This window comes from Pyxicephalus adspersus, chromosome 4 (genome assembly GCF_032062135.1).
Source record: "Pyxicephalus adspersus chromosome 4, UCB_Pads_2.0, whole genome shotgun sequence".
In the NCBI taxonomy this organism is placed as follows: domain Eukaryota; kingdom Metazoa; phylum Chordata; class Amphibia; order Anura; family Pyxicephalidae; genus Pyxicephalus; species Pyxicephalus adspersus.
The window spans coordinates 28,768,998-28,784,972 of NC_092861.1; positions in this window are offsets into that span (position 1 = coordinate 28,768,998).

Here is a 15,975-nt window from a genome sequence, read left to right on the forward strand (position 1 = left end):
CAGGCTGAAGGTGGACACCGGGACGACACAAGACCCAAAGGAAGAAACCTCCCGACAGATAGACATATCTGCAGGATTTAAGGTAAGTGTGTTTTTTATGTATTAAAGTTTAGTTCCACTTTAAAGATCGATAGTAGAGCCAAGTCAATAAAGCCTTTATACCCCAATGGTCAGCTGCTGCTGGAGTTTAACAATCTGACAATATCTAATAAGGATACTTTTGCAGTAAGTGCTTTAAATTAAATTATTAAATTAAAGCCTGGCTTGTAAAAGAAGCCCTAATATAGTCTTTATTGAGTTGGTCCAACTCCTGTCCTCAATGGCAAGGATTTGCACACATTTGTAGTATTTCTCTAACACACAGCAGTATATGTAGTATGGTTTACAAATTGTCAGTTAATGGCTCTGTTTAAATAAAATTCCTGGCCCATTTTTGTCACCCTCTTTGAATGGAGCTGGACATTTATGGGCTAAACTGTACACAAAAAAAGAAAATATAAAACATATAAAGAATGTCTCATGTTTATACCATTAGTGTAATATAATTTAGGATAGATTAACACCAAGTGTGTTGTTTTTGAGTTTATGTCCGTTGATAAATATTTTTTTAGTAATATGTTGCATTGTGGTGTGCTGATAAAATATAAGTGTAATAAAAACACACAGTGCATTAAACATTTTACTAGAAAGAAGGAAAGAGAACAAAGTATTGTAACTGAAATAACAAGCGCCAATATACAGAAACCTAAAATAACAGAATGGACTGTGGCTAAGTAGTTGATAAATGACCTTTCCAATGACCGGAACTGAAATAGTAGAAAAAAACAAGTTTTAAAAGGGAAAAGATCATTAGTATCTATAAATATTAAACAGGATGAAAATACACAAAAGTAAAACAGATTACTTTTGGTTTGGGTTTGATTTGGTAATTGATTCTGCAAGTTATTTACTTACTACCAAACACTTTATCAGCTACAGGTAGGGGGAAAGCTGTCTATCAGCAACACTGACAGAAGTACAAAATGTTTTTTAAAGGTTAGGCAGAGGAGTGCTTGCACCCCTATCAGTATTTTATTGCTGTGTGTTCCCCAGCATATTCTTTCTGCACTTTCTACCTGGCAAAAGGCTTTCCCTGGAACAGGGGGTGAATCAAAGGTCTTTAGCAAAGTCCCACACAGCAGTAAAACCTGTTTTTTTTACCCTCTTTTCTATATAAAAGAAACTTATGGGACACTCTTTAACTGTTCCCCTAACCTGGAGAGCTTTATGTGTAAACATATTTAATCAGGCATTTCTGGTTATGGGGTGACAACAGTTTACTAGCTGATTCTTTACATCTAAATGTCTTTTCTGACAATAAAGGCTACAAACAGCAGTGCCGACACACACCATAGTGAAGCTTGTCTTGAGCAATGACATACAGCTACAGTTGGAGGGCCGAAGACACAAATTGGAAAATGCTAGAAAGAACCAGGTGCTGCAAACAGCCAGGGGTAAGTCAGCAGCACTACCATATATTTAAATGTATATATATTGTATTTTATATTTATATATTGTAGAAGTACTAAAAAAGTGATGCCAAATATATAGGGTATTTGGCATCATGTACCAAATTTTTACCTGGAAGAATTAAAGGTGCCTGGATATTGCCATGCATAATTGTGTCGCTGCAGATTTGAGGCATTTTATTTGCAAACCAGGCTCAGAGTGTCCTAGAAGGAATGGGTGGGCCAGGCACTCTATCGCTTCCAGTACTGAAATTGAGAATGGTTTTGGAGCACCTGGCTGACAAAAAAGGGTACCTGTCTTTAAGACAGAGGGAAGTTGCAGCCTGAGGCCACATGGCTTAGCTGAAGAGGTTGTGTGTATCCGTGTGTAGCCCATCATACCGCTGACTTTGATCCCCTGGGAGGGAAAACCCTGAAGATTGGTTTTATAAATTGGAGTTTTTGTGAATAAAAAGTAAATAATATAGATTTTTTGAAACCTACATGTACAGCAGGTTTGGCACTTGTCATTTCTGTGCAGTGATGGCAATCAGACCAGCCAGTGAGACATTATATGCAGCTCCGCAATGCAGATTTGTACCTTTTGAATTTAAAGCAGTTCATAACAATTCATGTCAGACCAACAGTCTGTGAAAGTCTCAAAACATGTGTATAGATTGTAACTAGGAGAGGATCTTTAACACCAGATAGATTGCCAATGATCATTAGACAATAGCTGCCTGAGCAGTTTTAATTATGTGCAGCTGATTATTGCAATCTCCCAGTGTGGTGATTAAACATGACAAGGGCTCCTGAGATTAAGTCATCTCACAAGTGGCGCTAGGAAGGGAAAACTTCATCTTTTTTAATGCACTGCAGCTTATAATAGGGACATCTGACTCACAGATGATCACCCAAGGCCAAGTTGAGAATTTTGCACTCAACTTACAATATTGATTGATTATCTGATCAATTGGAAGTCACAAAACAATGAACATGTTTGTACAAAATCCTGCCCTTTCAACCATCTTTTTAAACTGGAAAGTTACTTAATGAATTATTAACTTACACAACCAACTTGTACACCTTTATTCATTATTTCACAGACAATGTTAGTATTGTTAACCATTTTGAGTCTACTGTACTCAAATGGCCTACCCAACTATGGGTTGCTATGCCAATATGCCATATGACATGCCCTTATGGACCAAAATTCTTAAGAAATATTTCCAGAACCTTAATAATAATAGTAATTTAAAATCCACTAAAAATAGTATTGTAACCATAATTGCTGGGAATGGGTGCCCAAAAATGGCTATTCCTGATTTTAATATTTGTTATGGAAATGACATGCTTTTTTACATTTATTAGGACTTATTCCAACAAGTCCCGTAGACATTTTCAGCAATTTAGTGACAAAAGGGGCTTTTAGATTAACTTGAAAAGACAACAGCCTTCAAAATTTTCTCATAACCATGGCCAAAAAAAATAGCAATTTTGTTTTTTCTCTATACTCTATACCAGCCGTTGCCAACCTTTTTGGTCCCGCGGACCACCAAAATTACCGGCTACTGACCGCACATGCACAGAGAGCCGGTTGTCAATTAAAGGGGGACCTCCCCCATAGTGACATCATAATGCCAAAATCCCGCCCACTCTGTCATCGCAGATCTAAGCACAGCCCGCCCATTTCCCTGAGCCAAGGATTTGCAGGGGGGACGTGGTTAGCGGCTCTTGCCATTGCGCACCCCTGGAGGGGTCCTTCTCCTGACCTTGCTCGGGGGTGCACCGACTTGAACCACGGACCCCCAAAATCTTCCCAGGGACCACCAGTGGACAGTTAAGGAGCAGCAGCAAACTGCTGAGTTCATGTGTCTGCATACTTTACTCTCTGGTCAGCATATGCCTTGCCAGCAAATTGCATTGGGACATTTAAAGTAGAACTAAACTAAAGTAGAACAGCATGTCAGGGAAGTTACCACCACCAGTGACTGTCCAATGGTTGAATAGTAGAGTTGTATAGTCCAGAGGATACAAAAAATACGTTTGCTACAATATAAAATAAATTGCAGACTCCAGCCTTCTGGGTTTTTTTCACCTGTTCTGTCAATAGACCATGTCCAAACCTGGTCTAGTAATATTCATCTCTGTCTCTCTTCTACATACTCGTGTTTTTAAATTGAAAGTTTCATCTATTTGATGTTGACTACTGATAGCTATTTGAATGAGAATCCTTTGCAGGTAGTTATCTTTCTTGGTTTAAGTGCTTCTAATATGAATGTTACTTACAATGACATTTTAACAGACATGCTTGATGTTGGGCCATTATAACACTATTTTACATCATGCTGAAATGTATAATAGCTCTGTAAGATGTTGCTGGCATTATCAGTGTTTTATTAGATCTCCTTGTAATGCCATGTAATTTGTTACTATGTAAAATTACTGGCATGATACACCTTGCTGGGCTTCTGCACTTACATATAATTAGCACAACTGAGGGTGTATGCCACACTAGTGTACCTATAATTCCAGAATAGCATTTATTTGTTGATAGTTGTATTTTGTTATTCTTAATGCATAAAATGTTCACAGTTTAAAGCGGGCTTTCCCAAACTTACCCCTAAGAAACCCCTAAAGCATTCCTCAGGCCACAGGGAACCCTTGATAAAAAAAACTGGAAAACACCCATGATATTGATGTTAATTGTGAACAATGTCCTTTTAACCATTGAGGTTTGAATTAATTCTGTATAGATAGGTAAAAAGATATTTGCAGTCATGCTCGTGGCCCTGCCAAGTTGTGTTAGACACTGAACTATACAGGCACCATCAGATGGGAGGACAGTCAGCAAAAGCTCAAGGAATCCCCAATGAGATCTGGAGGAACCCTAGGGTTCCATGAAACCTTGGTTGAGAATAGCTCGTGTAAAGCACATTTCCAGGGTTTGTATATATTTTTCAAATCAAAAAACTTGTTTTAAATAATTTATTGTGAGCACACAAGGCTCTTTGTTATACCCAGTTTGCTCCTTATTCCTCATGGAACAGAACAATACTTCTACTGTAGTGACACTACGTGAAAGTGTACCTGGACTTTAACCCTTCTAACTCATTATACAAAGTCAAAATGTAAGTCACCAGTATAAAAACATTTAGGTTATCTAATGTTTCCCCTCTCGATCCAAAGCTTCTAAAAATGTTTTTAACATGACCTGCATTTGAAGTACATCAAAACAAAAGTTTTTCGTTAAAGTAAACCTGTGTCCAAATGATGCACATGAACGCAATCATTATTTACATTTTCTATAAAAGCAGTAAAAACACTCAGGTCCTAATTTGTCCCTATGTCTAAAAGTACTTTGAAGAAATGTATTGATTAGGCAGGCCCACAGTCTTTACACAGCATATGTTTAGAACTCCCTTTACAGACTTTCAGTACTAGTCACTAAACAAATCATCAGTGATTGACAGACTGACAGCCAGGTCACTAACCCCCAAACCAACCAATGGGTACTTCTATACTGGGCCCCGGTAAAAGATGCAGGAACTTTTAGACATGAAGTAACAATATTTGTGGCTACAAGTGTCAGGAAGTTTAAGAATGCCTCAAAACACTCAGGCACTGCTTAATAAAAAAGTTTTCTGGACCCTACATATGGAGTGGCACTTTTTTAGTTGACATTGATTTAGCAATAAAAACCTTACAATGGTTCTAAATGTTCCCTACTATATCCAAAAAAAAAATAATATAGATTTAGTTTTGCTTCAAGCCTTGAAGCCATACAAACCTGTACCTAACTTATCACTGCCTGAAAGGTGTAAGGTTAAATTCTATCCTCTGGCATCCAGCAAACATTTTAACTGAACATTTTACAGAATTTAAAGCAGGCTAAATCTACAGGGCATCATATGGGTTTAAAATGCATTCCCTAAAACATGTGCTATGCAACTTCATCTTTCTTTGGGTTCTATAGCACTGATCAGAATAGAACACATCTTGATCATAGGTGGCCATGTGAAATGTCTTAGATACAACTTTTTTACATCAGTTTTTCTCTATAGTATACAGCAATGAGCCTGCAGTTGGTATGTGTTGGCTACCAATATACTGCAACACAAACAGAGGTCATTATATTACTGACAGAAGGGAGCAGGAGGGATTTGTGCCTAAAGCTAGGTTCAAACTTGCCGCATGAACAAGCGTTCCCCTGTAGCTGCTAAAGAACCAGTTTTGCATATTTTACAGTAGACTCACTACTGTCTTCATTCATTTTCTATGGGCTGCTGAGGAAACCAGGGAAGCTGTACAGGAACACGAGGAAGCAGTAACTGCACCACAACTTCACTGCCAGTCTGAACATGCAAACTCCGGATATAAAACGGAAGTACTTATCAGGCAAGTTGTGAACTCTATAAAAATATGAAGGCCTAGATTTCAGTTCTGTTTACCAGTATTTTTTTGCTTCAGGCCTCCTGTGTATTTAATTCAGAATATACATATGGCATGGCAGAGTGAAAATACCCAGTTCATACATCCCTTTGTAGTGCTCTGCATCAATTCCCCACTGCTACTAGAATTTTCTAACTTATCACTGAAAAGCTGAATACAGGTTTATAACATAACCCCTCTAGAGGGCTCACAGTAACTATTACTATACCTCTACACATGCAGAAATGTTGCCATGGTAAACAAGAAGACCAACACTGCAGTTAAATTACCTGAAAATTGAATATTTTCTGAAAAGCAACTATAGAGCGTTCTTTTTGCTAAAGAAAGTATTTATCATTAGCTTTGCCAAATCATAAGCCATTTTAGATTAATAGCATTCTGAAATATAAGCTAGAACTAAAAAGCTTACATAGAGATTGTGGAAGTTATGTTTAATGCAGACACATACAATATTCATATATTTACAAGGCTTACATTAAAACAGCACGATAAAAATAAAATGTGTTTTTCTGTGCGTTTAAATTTGGACATCATACCTTAATACGTGGTAATTTATAACCAAAACCTTCTGCAAGGTTGACGCAATAGTATTTACCACTTATAGTTATGTTTAATATCCTGTGATAATTTAGCTTGCAACTTGGTATCTATTTAAATAACTACAAAAAAAAATATAAAATGAATGTAAAACATGCACTTACCCTTCCATGAAGAATGGTTTCAAGTTGAAAGCTTGTACACGTACTATATAAAAGCGCCCTTTGCTCCAGGTCCTTCCATTTCCATTACACTAGTAGTGAAGATAATGGGAGAAAAGCTAAGTTGCTCAATTCAAGTTTTTAAGGATAATGATACTTTTTCCCTACAATTTACATGCCTTTTTGCCAAAAAATGTTCCCTGTTCTACCAATTTAAAGTCTGACATCAGGTATTCCGGTTTCCATCCTTTTACAGCTTTCTTTTTACACCAGGCAATATAGTGACCCTGGATTTTATTAAAAGTGTCCTTTGCTGATAGATTTTTAGGCATGTATACAAATTAATTCATGGCTGCTTAAATACAATAAATATGATGATAAAATAATGTGGAAAAAGAGATAGACCCAAGGTTTATAATTATCATTAAGACCCCATAATTTACTTTAGCAGAAAATAAAAGAATAGGTTAGTAATAGGTTTTCTGATTTTAAATAGACTTTCTTTCTTATATTTTGTTCTTTATCCCCTGTACTCCACTTAAGCAGCACTGGTGTACAGCATTATGCTCCACTGGGCTTAAAAACCTGACAAGGTTTGGGTTGGGACCCTTATATGTTGAGCCACCTCCATATGGTATTTAGGTGTAAATGAATACAGAGGAAAGAAAGAGGTTTGACGCTCATAGGTTTTTCATGAAAAAAAGTGAAGTGTATTGATTGATTATTCAGTACGTAAGTCATCAAATACACATAAACATTTTGGGACCCTTTATAAACTGAAGCTGAATTTTATTCTCAATCTCACCCATACCAGATGCAAAAACAGCTGGAGAAGAATCATTATCTGCACCGACAATTATTATCAATGAACGATTTTCAATCTTTATCCTTTTTTACCATATTCCCAAAAACATTCAGGAACATCTAGACTTTGTTAACAAAGCACAAATAAAACACTGGTTTACTGTCAGAGATACACTTTTTTTTATGTTTTGTGTATTTTTTTAAATAAATATTTGCAGTAGTCAAAGAATGACTGTGTATAATTTCCCCACTGACTGAAATATTTCACATTTCTGAAGCCATCCATGAGACACAGACTAAATGCATTGCTATGGAAGAAGGCAGAGGAGCAGGTCTCTTCTAGAGCACGGAGCAGGACACACGGGCATTCTTCGGAGCTGAAGCCTCTACCAGGCTCAAGGGAGGTGTGAGAAAGTGCTAATTGATGGCATTAAATTTCATGTCCCTATTGGTAAAACTAAAATAAAGGATTTTTTTTTACTTGGTTAACCTAGCCAAGTTTGACCCGTTGATGCCCTTTTTTTTTTTTGCACTGAGTAGAAGGTCAAAAGAATGTAATTGGAAGCATTCTAAGGAAGGTCACGATTTCATGTAGATCTCACCCACAAGCTGCTGCGTACATCTGTACAAGCCTTATTTTAAAAAAGAGAGAGAACAAGAAAACTGTGACATCCAATTTATCGGACGGCAGCTCGGGAGACTGTAATTAAATTTTCTGATCTTGTTATCCAATTTCTCTAGTCGCTGCCCCCAAACTAGGCATAGAGAGAGTGAAGGGGCGCGGGATATGGGAATGGGTACGATTCTCCTCCTCCCCCAAGAAACATCATCGGGGGAAATTACTTTTTCATGCATTATTGCGTTAGTTCCACTAGTCACTTTTTTAATCTGTATGGCTATTTATTTCTGAGAAAACTCAAACGCTGGGGATTTGATTAACACTCTTTCTTTTTTCTCTCTCATCTTCACATCCTAATTAAATCGGAGTTTGTGGAGATGGCTACAGACAGTAGCAAATAGTGAAATTATAGACAAAACATTCCTGCTTATTTACTGCTCACATTTCCTTTCTTTTTAAATCCCCCTTAAGTCCCATGACCATGAGAATCTTGATTAGACTTAACGCTACTTACATTTGATGTTTAATATAGAATCCTATCTTAACCATACTAAGCTCTAGCTTGATGGGATGGCCTTAGATTCTAACCTTGTGGAATCTTCACTGATAAACACTAAAATATTAATTATAAGTTGGCTGATAAAAAAATATTCTGCAACACTAATGTAAAAATAAAATATGTGCAACATACACTCTAGTCAAACATGAACGATTTGCATTTAAATAGATTAGGAAACACAGCCTACCTGGAGAATGACTTTGATTTTCATTCTCCCCCTGGCTGCCCATCTGCCTGAATCTCTACGATTTCTGGTTTTGTCATCTTCAGAGTTCTGAGTATGAAAGTATAAACTATGTTTTTGTGAATAACTTTTTCTGCAATGATCATAATTATTTTAAATTTAGGCTTTGTAGCTGATGACAGCAGCCCTGCTTACTCCAAACCAAAAATCTCCTTCTTGCCTCAACATAGTTAGAGTAAAACATTAGGTAAGCACAGACTTGATACACAGCCTAAACTCTATAAAACAAACCTATTTAGGAATACAATATAAAACTTTTTTTACCAATAGATCAAAATTGTAGAAGAAAACTTTCTTTCATCTTGTTCATGTAAGTATCCTAAGATCTATTTTATTGTGTGGATAATTTGTTAGAAGAAGGTCTGCATTACTATGGTTTTATTTCAGGGTTATCAGTGCTTTCATTATCCATTTTCACATATCCATTTGCATGGAGTCCCCATACACCAGGAGATGAAATGAAGCCAGAGAGATGTTTCTATGTATGTTTCCGGACAGGTGATTGTGTGCGGTATTGACTGTTTGTGTTTACTTAACTGGCCATCATGCATTCCGATTTGGGGACAGCCATTCAATTTAGAGTTTAATTAAAGTTCTTTATCTGTGATAAGGTTTAATGCTGGACTCTGGATTTTAAATAGGTTTATTTCATACAATTGATAAACACTGTTAGACTTCTTAGTTAGCGGCCCATTGTGGGTAGTGCATATAAATATATTCTTTGAGTTTAAAATGTATATACTGACCCAAGGTAAGGGAACCTGAACTCTGCACAGACATTTCAAGTTCATCACAATCTTTTAGGAGTCAAAAGTACATCCGGTAATTCTTCACTCCAGTGTTACATTTAGCCACTCCCCCCCCCCCTCATAAAAACACATGCTCTCTTAAAACTTTGTGGGTAACTCTTTCAGGGAGATTAATTACATCCCCTTAAAAACTAACTATATATGTCTAAAGGGAAATTTCTGTTAACAGTGAAGCTGAGAACAACTTGTACTTTAGAAATAAGCCAGAACATCTTTACCTATGAAAATAGGATTCTCTATTCACAGCAGCCTTTCAGTAAATTGTACACTACAGACATTTACTCTCTGTTTCCTCTAGTTTCTACAACAAAATTATGGTTGGAATAATCTGCCTGAGTTTGGTTTATTTACTGAACTAATTTTGAGTTTAAAACACATTCATGTTGAGTTATGTTTATCTTGAGAACTATTTGGTTGGTCATGTGAACATCAGTCAGCGAACCAGTTGTACCAATAAAATCGGCATGACATTGGTATGTAGGCATTGTCAAGACAACCTGCTGAAGTTCAATTCGAGAATCAAAATGGGGAAGAAAGGTGATTTAGTTGACTTTGAATGAGGCATGGTTGCTGGTGACAAGCAGGCTGGTCTGAATATTTTAGAAACTGCTGATCTGCTGGGATTTTTACACAAAACAACTATTATATTTTACAGAGAATGGTCCAAAAAAGGCATGAGACAATGGTAAAAATACCCGGTGCGCTGATGTTCTCTGGATGGAAATGCTATGCTTATACAAAAGGTCAAAGATAATGGCCAAACTAGTTTGAGCAGAAAGGTGACAGTAACTCAGCAGTTACAACTGAGGTATGCAGAAGATCATCTCTAATAGCACATTACTTAAAACTTTAAAGCAGGAGACCACATAGGATGTCCAATACACCTTAGGCTTCACAAGGGCTCACCAAACTTGGACAAATAAAGATGGGAAAAAGTGTTGCCTGGTCCGATGAGTCTGAATAATAATTATGACATTTAGATGGTAGGGTCAGAATTTGCCATCAACAAAAAGAAAGCATGGGTCCATCCTGCCTTGTACACTTAGCCCCTTAGCATCACTTAAACATTGTTTAAATTATATCAGTCTACATTGGTATTGTTGCTGACCATGTCCATTCCCTTATGACTGCAGCGTATCCATCTTCAGATAGCTACTTCTACTTCTATTACCTTCATGGATATACAGCCAACAAATCTCTGGAAACTGCATAATACCATCATGTATATAAATATAGATGATAAATCCACAAGGTAAGTTTCCAGAACCTTATTAAATCTATGCCACAGGAATCATGGAAGCCCTTAAGCCGAAAAGGAGTCAGATCGAATACTAGCAAACTCTACCTAATAAAGTGGCCAGTGACTGTATAGTATCATGGAGACTGTGGGCCTAATTTATTAAAGCTCTCCAAGGCTGGAGAGAATACACTTTCACCAGTGAAGCTAGGTGATCAAGCAAACCTGGAATGGATTTCTTCAATGTCATTTGCTATTTGCTAGCAAATGCTTTGAATCCTGGACCAGATCCATCCCAGGTTTGTTGGATCACCCAGCTTCACTGGTGAAAGTGTATTCTCTCCAGCCTTGGAGAGCTTTAACCACCTTGGCGTTACACTGATGTCTAGATTTCTGTACCAAAAGCGTTACAGGTTTTCATGAAAATTTTTTTAAATTGTAGACCTGTAACTTACAGAAATATGTCCGAATAGGGGTCTAGTAGATATAATGAATATAAAAAATGTTTGAAACACACAATCATGTAAAAAAAAAAAAAAATTACTTTTAATAAAATTATTGGAAAAACACAAAATTCAGCTTAAACAAGAATACATAAATAAATGAAAAATACTGAAAATGCGATAATTCGGTATACTGTATGGTACACGTCACATACCTATAGACAAAACCACATAAATATATTTTCTATTATTTTGTATTGGATTGGATACAGGACTTTGTATTCAATCCAATACAAAATGAGAACAAAATTCAAACTCTCATTATGTATTGGATTGAATACAAATTCCTGTATCCAATCCAATACAAAATACATACTTTGTATTTATTTTTAATTGAAACTCATTCATTCATTTTGTATTGGATTGAATACAAACTCCTGTATCCACTCCAATACAAAATGAATGAATGAGTTTCAATTTGAATTTCCCGCACACGCGCCAACGTCATCGCGCACGCACAAGAAGCCGGCCGGCTTTATTTTTCCTCCGCCGGCCGGCTTCTTGTTTCAGAGAGCACCCGGCGCTGGAAGGAGAACGACGCGGGATGATCAGCGGGACCAGGTAAGCAGCCGGCCAGGATCTTACCGGTCCCGCTGGTATAGGAGACGGCACCCGACGCTGGAGAGGGAGATCGACGCTGGAGGACGACGCTGGAACATGGACCCGACGCTGGATGAGCACAGCGGGACCAGGTAAGTGGGGAGCGAGAAAAGTACAGGGTTATCGATAATTGCAACTTTTTTTAATACGAAAAAGTACGGGCTTAACGGTTGGGAGGTTAATAAATCAGGGCCTGTGTGTCACAGCTCCACAGGGCAGAGTGGTGGACCCTCTGTGTCCTCAGCCCAGTGGGTGGAGACGTGTACGAGGCGCAGAGTCTAAGCAACATCTCGGTCTTCTCCAGAGCTGAGGTGAGGATGTTGTGCGGCGAGCTGCTGCCAGGTTGCAGCCCCAGTGCTCGCCAAGGCAGTTGACTGCTAACTAGAAGGAACAAAACATAGTGCCAGAACGAGAGCCTGAGATGGTGCTGGTCCTTCATTTAATCTGGTCCAGCGTCATCCTGGGATTCCTCTTCTTCCGGGCGCGGAGGAAGCGTAGGGCGCCGCCATCTTCTGTCTTCTCTTCTGTCTTCTTCCTGTGTTCTTGCTACATCATCCAATCTCGCACTGTGCAGGTGCAAGATCAGGTGACGTAGCCTATGTGAAAGGAAAAAAAAGAGAGCCAATCTCACTGCGCATGTGTGTAAAACACAACTGTTTTCAACACTACAGTTTCAGTAAAAATACTTTAAATACGAAAAGTAATTTTCACACAAAAGCAATATTATTTCAATAATACATACAAGTATATAGATGTCACATATGTCCAGACAACGGCACCTCTGGCTTCCTGTTTGTGTTTACCTCCAATATTAAAGATTTCCTGTCCTTTAGTTGGACTTATTTGAATACATTTGATGATAGGAGTGGTCCCTTTTTTTTTTGTTTCTTTTCTGTTAAGAAATGGAGGTGGAGATAAACAACAATTTGCATTGATGATCATGGATGCTCAAGGATAGTTAGATGTCTCACATTTTGTTATTCCTTGTCAGACATTTTCCAGTCATAAATTATTGTTTGGCCACCCTAACTCTCCTGGTTACCAGCTTGTTAAACTGGTAATACTACTTGTGTGCCCAGAAGGTCTTCATTCTTTGTTTATAAATGTATAAGACCTGTATATAGCACTGCATCATGCCTGACAAAGGATCCCGACGTGTTTTGAAAGCATTCTCAGTCTATTGATTCGATAAATTGCATCATTTTATGCTCATATATTGCAAATCTCTTCATGAACTATGAACGTTTATGTAATGTGTAATCGGTAATATTTTGTAGTACTAACCATCACCTCCTATTCTCTAGAATATTCTATTTATGTTCAAAGTAGAAATAATTGGTTGATAATTATCCTGTTGGAAATTTACATTTAAATATACTGCCATGCGGCGCTATGTGCTGCTGTGTCAGTGGGTGGTTTTTACCAAAGAAATCTTAACCCTTGTTGGCTTCTGTATATATAAAAACTACATCTGGAATTCTTTACTCATAAACATGATTGCTAATTCAGTACATTGATCTAAAATGTATTGTATGCCTTTGTATAAAAAAACAGCTTCTTTGGCTTTATTTAAAAATGCTGGTGAGCGATTGAGGAGTAAACATAATTGCCTTACAGCTTATAAAGTGAGGTACGTAGCTTCATTGTATCTGTAACTTTGTTGTTTACTGAATCAAAAAAGTGCTGTGACTTTGAATAACTATTTTAGTGTTTTTGATGCAATAACGGTTGTATAGCAATGCTGCATCACCTAAAAAAAGATCAAATGGCTTTTTTATTCTCCATTCATTTCCTCCCACTAAAGTTTGGTCTCTGACGCTAGGTTTAAGAGTCTGAGCAGTCCAGGGGGGTCCAAGAGGGATAAGGGAGCCAAGGGAGTAAACACAAAGTGCATCATACTTAACAAAAAAAATTACATTTTGATATATGATATTGCAAGTAAGTATACATTGTGATTTTTCTTCTTTAATGAAGCTTTTAATTTGAAAAGGTAGGCTTGCAATAAAGGGATAATGTGCTTTGCCAATTCAAGGTGAAATAAAAGGTTATCTGCAAAGCAAGTCCATGTTCTTCTCTGTCTCCCTGTTCATGAAATGGACCGCCAAGGAAAAAAAGTTGCTTCCCCCCTGTGAGGACATGTAACATAACTTGACTAGGCCTAAGCAATATCTTATGAGAAGGCTTTTATTCATATGTATTACACAGACTTCAGTAAGAAAGAGGGATATTCCAGTTCCAAATGGAGTGAATGGTAAGACGGGGCAATGAGTGGATGGTAAATACCAGCAGTGGAGCAGTTCTGTGTTGCTTTGAAGCTGTTTTGTTATGTTTCGCACAGGACAGGTTTGCTTTTATGAAACATTTTGGTACTGTAGGAATAAACCCACATTTATGCAAAATTAAACCACTACAATGTGTGCAAAGGATAGCTGCATTCTCCATCACACACGTACAACAATACATTGTATTTTCTAGTATGGAATCGGATAATTGGAACATAATACATTGCTTTAGAAATCTAACAATACAAAGACATTGTGTTTTTCAGGTTATGTATTCATTACAGAATTTTGAGTCAGACTGTGCTACTTCTTTAATTATATTTTCAAAATGACAAAAAATAATTGTGCTGCAAATAATAAAACATAACCTAGTAAAGAAATGTAATGCTTAAACTTGTTATACGCAGAAATGTATGAAATGTTTTGAGGAATCTAGAGAACAGAATTACCTGCTTTCTACACAAGTAATTGTGAAAAAAGTGTTTGTATTTGAAAAAATGTTTAGAAAATAAAATTTTCATAACCTCTTCCACATGGAATCACCCACCCCACCACGGTGTAGCTTCTCTTCTGTAGCTTTGAAGCAGAACTACAGTTCCTCTTTGAAAATTTGAGCTCTGGCACATCTTTATTGTACAGTAGGAAAGGACAGGTGATGTCCCTTACTTACTTATCTGCCTAATTACTGTCTTCTGTCAAAAAAAAAAAGCTGACCCTGCTCAGCGCAGCATAGGATGCCATGATACCTGGCACATCCTTAGTTCTGCTGTGATTGCCATTACCCAATGAACCGCTGTGCGGAAGGTACCCCATTCCTGCCCAACCAATCAAGATCGCTAAAGGTAGAAAGCAAGAATAGGGGGAGAAAGAAGATGGTGGCATTGACAACAAAATTGGGACAAGTGAGTGTATTTAAAAAAATCCAATCAGGCAGGTAAGGTTGTTTCATTGCCTGTCCCTTCTGCAATAAAAAAACCTGCCTTGTTGCAATTTTGTTTGTTCTCGCTAAGTTAAGTTCCACTTTACCGGCACTGATTCAGAAACCCATTTATTTTTGTGGTCTGCCATAGTTGAGCAGCATTGTATTAGAAAACAATCAAACAGCTTTGAGAATGGTAGTCTAAAGATGTAAATATACATTAGTGGTTTTCTGGTTGGCAATATTTAGTCAAGTTGATCAGAGATCTGATGGCTATGGAGCCATCTCTACATCTTTGCCTTCCACAGCACTCGAAAGCCAGGTCATACCTGTACCAAAAAACATTGTGATGTTACCAGGTCAATAAATGTGTAAAACTTTTTAACCATGCATCTGTTATATTTTTTTATCCAAATGTTAGGGGAAATTTCCAGTGGTGAAATTTTATACTGTGGCAACTGATATCTCTCTCCAGGCTTGGGAGATATTTATTTTTACTTTAGGTACTGTATACTATCTGTGTACTATCTTGCTGATATACAGACAGCTCAAAAAATAAATAGATAAATGGTCTCTAAATTCTACTGTACACACTCTAAAACAAAGAAAATATTACACAGGCACTTTAAGAGAAAGCGCACATATGTTCTGTCCTTTTACTGTACAGTATATATTTAACAATAGATTGCTCCCCTCCTAACATAGGCCATTCAGCTGTCACTACTCATGATGCTACTAGAATAGATGACACCTTTAAGCCAT